The sequence below is a fragment of the Macrobrachium rosenbergii genome, chromosome 28, assembly GCF_040412425.1.
Source record: "Macrobrachium rosenbergii isolate ZJJX-2024 chromosome 28, ASM4041242v1, whole genome shotgun sequence".
Lineage (NCBI taxonomy): Eukaryota > Metazoa > Arthropoda > Malacostraca > Decapoda > Palaemonidae > Macrobrachium > Macrobrachium rosenbergii.
In genome coordinates this window covers 19,850,928-19,856,927 of record NC_089768.1, presented here as the reverse complement: position 1 = coordinate 19,856,927, position 6,000 = coordinate 19,850,928, and the positions used below count along the sequence as shown (strand labels likewise).

Sequence of the window (6,000 nt, the reverse complement as noted above, 5' to 3'; positions counted from 1 at the left end):
TACAGCAACAAATATCGTTGTTATATCTAAATATGCATTCACGCTAAAATTTCCCTTCATACATCCATACATCCAAACACATACATATACATACATGCATACATACGAAAATGATGTTCTTGAGCTACGGATGGATTAGGGATAAGCCGAATCGCTTCGCTTAATTGAAGCACAGGAATAAAGTTAACGAAGAGAATAAAAACAACTGACAGCGGGAAGCTATTAATCACATGCACCAGTTTTAACTATTTACTAAACATCCAATCTCCAATCATGCGTTGGAAATCAAATGCACTCTATGATTGGTATCGCCTCGCGTAGCGGAGCTTATGATTGCTAAACGCTATTTATGATTGCTATCGCTGCAGCACATATCACTGCTAGCGCTAGATTCCAAAGATGACGAGATCATCCCTTCGATGATTAAATCTCCTGTATAATCCTACATAAAAAATTCCCAAATGTTTATTGTTCCGATCAGGCGACTCCATGATGCAGGAAGGCGAATGATTTTCGTTCATCGCGGACTGTGCTTTGACGAGACGACGCTCCGCTTAACCGTCACCAAACTGCGTACGGGATTATCATTCTGCAGAAGCTGTTCTTGCCATCTCCAGTTCGCTTCGTTTCGATACCCACTTTTTTCTCTTGACGGCGATGCAATTGCATGTCGTTATTACGTAATGATCACAAGAACGTGAATACGTATACGTGAGCACAAGGGCTCATGCACTCACACTTATGTACGTACGTACGTACGCGTATGTATCTATGTATGTATATATATATATATATATATATATATATATATATATATATATATATATATATATATATATATATATATATATCTATCCTTATTCATACATGTATGTATATGTATGTGTGTATGTTTTTGTGTGTCTGTTTATGGGCGTGTTATTTATATTCCTAAAACGGCATAAACCATGTGTTTAAATACCGTATACAGCTAATATTCCTCTTACGAATTAGTCTTTGAGGATTAAGGCATTTGAAAGCTGAAATACTATTTCCTATCGAAACTGTGTAGCTGGCTTGCTCGTAATGCCTGCGAACAAAGCAGCTATGAAATCACAGGAAAAGGAGACGAAGTCTCTTCATCGATGATGAAATACTTAAAAAAAAAGGAATAATTAAAGTGATCTGGGCTATGTTCAAGACAACATTAGCCATTCCAAAAGATTCAGGAATATATTCACTACAGTCGCGGCACCAAATAGGAATTTGACCAAGAAAGCTTTGAATTGCAACCGAAAAATAAACAGGACACTTGATGAACAAAATGTCTGTCGGAAAATTTCCTTTTAAAGTAAAGAAGAATTTTGTTGTTGATGGTGATAATTCGAGCGGCGAATCCGACGTGAGGAAGAGTAACACATATAAAGTGAAAATCGTAAAACTTGATGAGGTAAATTTTGACCAAGAACAATTTCAAAAATGTTTTTAGAACGGAAGTGGGGCGTTGCTTTCAGTGGTTCTGAGTCCTTTGTGCTAAGGGATAACTACAGAAGGTAAATACTGTAGTATGAATAACTGAAAAAAATTAATCCTAACAAAAATAGAAAAAGAAACTCATTTTACTTGCCTGATTTCTGTCGGAGTAGTTCTATCGAGGAACAAAACTGAAGAAATGCTGGATAAACGGGCCGCTTGAAGGGACGCAAGCTGGAACGAAATAAAAATGAGAGAATAACGTGAATGCAAAGATGAGGAATGTCATAGATGAGAGAGAAATTGCATGCATACTATAGGGCATTTGTGCACGGAGAAATTTATTCAAGTAAAATAAATGCATGAAATATGTCTATCCACGAACGCTTGCACCGAAAACAAAAGCACGTCATATGTCTTCATCGTTCCGTAAACAGAAACATAACTACCAAATATATTAAATAGAGTCATAACTATATTAGTTATTAAACAAAAATATAACTATGAAATTTATATTCAATGATTTCTGCGATTTTTGTGAAAACAGAATGTTCAAGACTTTGTTCTGAGATTTCCACATTTGGAATGTTATCATTTCGTTCGATGTTTTGCCTTTGAGAGAGAGAGAGAGAGAGAGAGAGAGAGAGAGAGAGAGAGAGAGAGAGAGAGAGAGAGAGATAAGAGTTTACATTCCACAAAGTTATTCCGAACGCATGGGCGGTGCGATAGCGACTTTGCAAGTCAGGCTGTTGCGAAATCGGCAACAATTAATTTTCGCGTCAGTAATTTGTGATAGGCAATAATTGTTTTTCCCTTGTTGGGTATTTAGCGACAATATTTAGTATTTTTTTTTTATTTTTCACTCATTCTATTTTATGACAGGCAATAACTGTTTTTCCCATGTTGGGTATTTAGCGACAACATTTAGTATTTTTTATTTTTCACTCATTCTGTTTTATGACAGGCAATAATTGTTTTTCCCTTGTTGGGTATTTAGCGACAATATTTAGTATTTCTCATCTTTCACTCATTCTATTTGTCACATTGCCTTTATTATCTTAGTCTTTATTATATTTTTTGTAAAATAACGAGCACAAAAAATAATCGCATAGCTGAAATGGCCAACACTAAATAAAAAAATATATATAATTTTACGAAGCAACCGGGGATTAAAAAAAATTTTGCTTATGATAAGCCTAAAATCAGATGCTATAAAAAATTGAACAAACAACCAATTTATGATACATCTTCTGATTTAAGCGTAAACACACAAACTGACGGTGAACTGCAGTTGAAAAAGAGGTAATTAATTGAACTCCGTCTGACACTTCTCTTTGTATGCAAATCGGAAGAAATGAGTTCTCACCCCGGCACTTCGCAGAACTGCTTCTAATTATGAAAAGACAAACAAAAACTATCCGTGAGGTTAACGCCACTTTCCGCATGGAGTGGGAAGCACCAAAACTTTCGTTCCTCGTTTCCGATCTTAATTAAATAGTTACTATGATGTGAATGACAAAATCTTGCCAAGAGGTGACATGACATCAAAAGGCAGAACCGAACGGAAGCGGTAATAACAGAGGAGAGGAAGGAAGGTTGGTGTTGAGGAATAATGCAAGATGTGGAAGCTATGGCAGTGGTATTTCCTTTCAGGGAATTTAATGTTGGGGTATCTCGCTGTGTACCTTGGTTACCTCGGTTACTTTCTTCAGTGTTTCAACAATGAACGAATTGTTTACCACCACTCCTTCCTGAAAGACAACTTGAATGTTTGCCACATGGTTACATAAAATGTTTATGCCTGATTTTTCATTCCCTGTAAATAACTGGAAAATGGAAAAAGAATGACATTTGCAAATTTCAATGTTCTTCCACTGAATTTGATCCCACGTTCCATATCATAACCATCATAAGCTGGACAGGTCTTCCAAGTCCCGCCATGTAGTGAACTGGGATTAGGAGAGAGACCTCAAGATAATTTCGAGGTAAAGATTTTATGAGTGACTTCTTAATTGAAAAATTCTTTAATACAATTTGAAAAAATCGATGCATTTCTTCAATTTTTTGCACAACTGTTACTCTGGAATGCATTTCAGACACTGATGCAGATCTTAAGAGCATTTGCACCTGTCTCAGATTCAGGTTTCTTCTTACAATCCTATTTGAACAGTTAAGAACTTTAAGAATCAATTGACTCTACGATTCTCTAAACATCTGATCATCAACTACGCAGTCTCATACATACATACATAAGTGTTGAGTGCATGAGCCCTTGTGCTCATGTCTACATGCCCTCGTTCTCGTGATCATTACGTAACAACGACATGCAATTGCAGCGCCGTAAAGCTGGTATCGAAACGAAGCGAATTGGCGATGGCAAGAGCTACTTATGCAGAATGATAATCCTGGACGCAATTTGGTGATGATTAAGTGGAGCGTCGTCTCGTCAAAGCACGGTACGAAATAAACGAAAATCAGTCGTCTTTGTGCATCATGGAGGCGCCTCGTCGGAACAATATACATTTGGTACTTTTTTTTTTTTATCTAGAATTATTCAGGAGATTTAACCACCGAAGGGATGATCTCGTCATTTGTGGTATCTGGCGCTAGCAAAGATATATGCTGTAGCAATAGCAATCACAAACAGCGCTTAGCAATCATAAGCTCCGCTACGCGGCGAGGCGATACTGATCATGAAGTGCATTTGATTTCCAACGCACGATTGGAGATTGAATGTTCAGTGAATAGTTAGAACTGGTGCATGTGATTAATAGCTCCCGAATGTCAGTTGTTTTTATTCTCTTGATTAACTTTATTCCAGTGCTTCGATTAAGCAGTGAGTTGGTTTATCCCTGATCCATCCGTAGATCAAGAATTAGTATAAACGAAAACAAACGTCGTTTTCATTCGTATGTATGTCTGAAGGGAAATTTTAGTGTTAATGCATATTTAGATACCTAACAAATATTTTTTGCACATGTAATTACGAACGTAGGATCAAAAATTTATTCTTACCATCCTCTTATTATTCCATTTCTCTCATTGTCTTTTATGCTTATCGTTACCGGGAATTTGATTATGTTTTACTACTTTATGTTTTAAAACAATTGTATTTTTTAGTTTTCATTTTGGAAGGTTGAAAGATAACCAAACAAATGTCAGAGTTCGAAAAAAATTTGTAGAACAATGGATGAAAAAAGTTTAAAAGAAGAAATATTACATATAAACCCTACACCAGATGTTATTACAGAAAAAAAAAAAATAGCCTCCTTACATAGGGTCAGTGACCTCCCTTTCAAAAGAATTCTTTGCAATGAGTTGCATATGTAACAGAAACAAATAATTAGATTCCATCAGAAAAGAAACTTGCATTTGTATGCAAATCCGAGGAAATAAAGAGCTGTAAATTCTAAAGGGAAATTGGATCTCGTCCCAACGCCTGCCAATATTGTTTCTGAATGTAAAGAGATGAACAAGAATTATCTGCGAATTTAACGCTTCTTTCTTCTCGAAATAATGAGCGTCGGAAGTTTTGGCTTCCGTTGTCGATCTTAATTAAAGCGTAATGATATCAGTGACAACTCCTAACGAGTTGTTGTGTGACGTAACAAAAAAAAAAAATAAACGAAGACCATTATTGGAAGAGATGGGTTGAAGTTCAGAAAAACTGTAATGTTTCTTCCCTTTAATCAGCACCAATAGAGTGGAGAGATTTTAGGTCACACATTTCCATAATGTTCTGTTTATTTCAGGTTATGAGAGGTAACTGCCCAATAGTCGACATCCTTGTATGCTCTTGCTTCGAAAATTCTGGGGTAAACATGACGTCTGGAAGAGAGCTCGCAATGATTCTTTTAAATTTAACATTCTGTCACTTGTCAGTTTATTATGCCCGGGTGGTTTTTCTCTTCCCCTGCATACTTTCTCTCTCTCTCTCTCAAACACATAGGCTACTTTGCCAAAGGGGTATTTCTGATCACTACTCTGAAGAGTTATCCTTTTACTTATGAAAATAAGTGGTGGAAATTAAGTTTACTTTAGGATAGTAATTATTTAGATTCACAAACACACACACATATATTATATATACATATATATGTATATATATATACATATATGCACACATACTTATATTATATATATATTGTATATACATACATATATATCTGTATGTATGTATGTCTGTGTTTATGTGTGCGCATTTTTGTATCTATATAATGCATATATAAAGAGAGAGAGAGAGAGAGAGAGAGAGAGAGAGAGAGAGAGAGAGAGAGAGAGAGAGAGAGAGAGAGAGAGAGAGAAGAAAAAGAAATTATATACATACGAAAATTATTCAACTTCAAAAAGCAAGGCCACTGAAACTCAGTTTATCAGAGGGAACGTCAAAGGAACGTCAAGGCTAAGTTAAGGAGGCTGTTGTTGTTGTCGAGAGTTGAGGAGTTACAGAGGTCCTCTCGTCCAAGTTTTTCATCGGTGAATAGCACTTATTCATTCACGAAGTTAGGTTAAGGTCTATGGACTGGTTAGGAAAAGAAGTTTTAACTG

General features: G+C 36.0%; 1 long non-coding RNA gene across 1 annotated transcript in view; it reads right to left on the bottom strand.

The window, feature by feature from the left end:
• Window positions 1–1,605: 1,605 nt before the first annotated feature.
• Window positions 1,606–6,000, bottom strand: part of LOC136853904 (uncharacterized) — a 608,104-nt gene continuing 603,709 nt past the window's right edge. Inside the window, exon 9 of the long non-coding RNA XR_010857570.1 lies at window positions 1,606–1,686. This is a non-coding gene — a long non-coding RNA (uncharacterized lncRNA). The remainder of the gene's footprint in view (window positions 1,687–6,000) is intronic.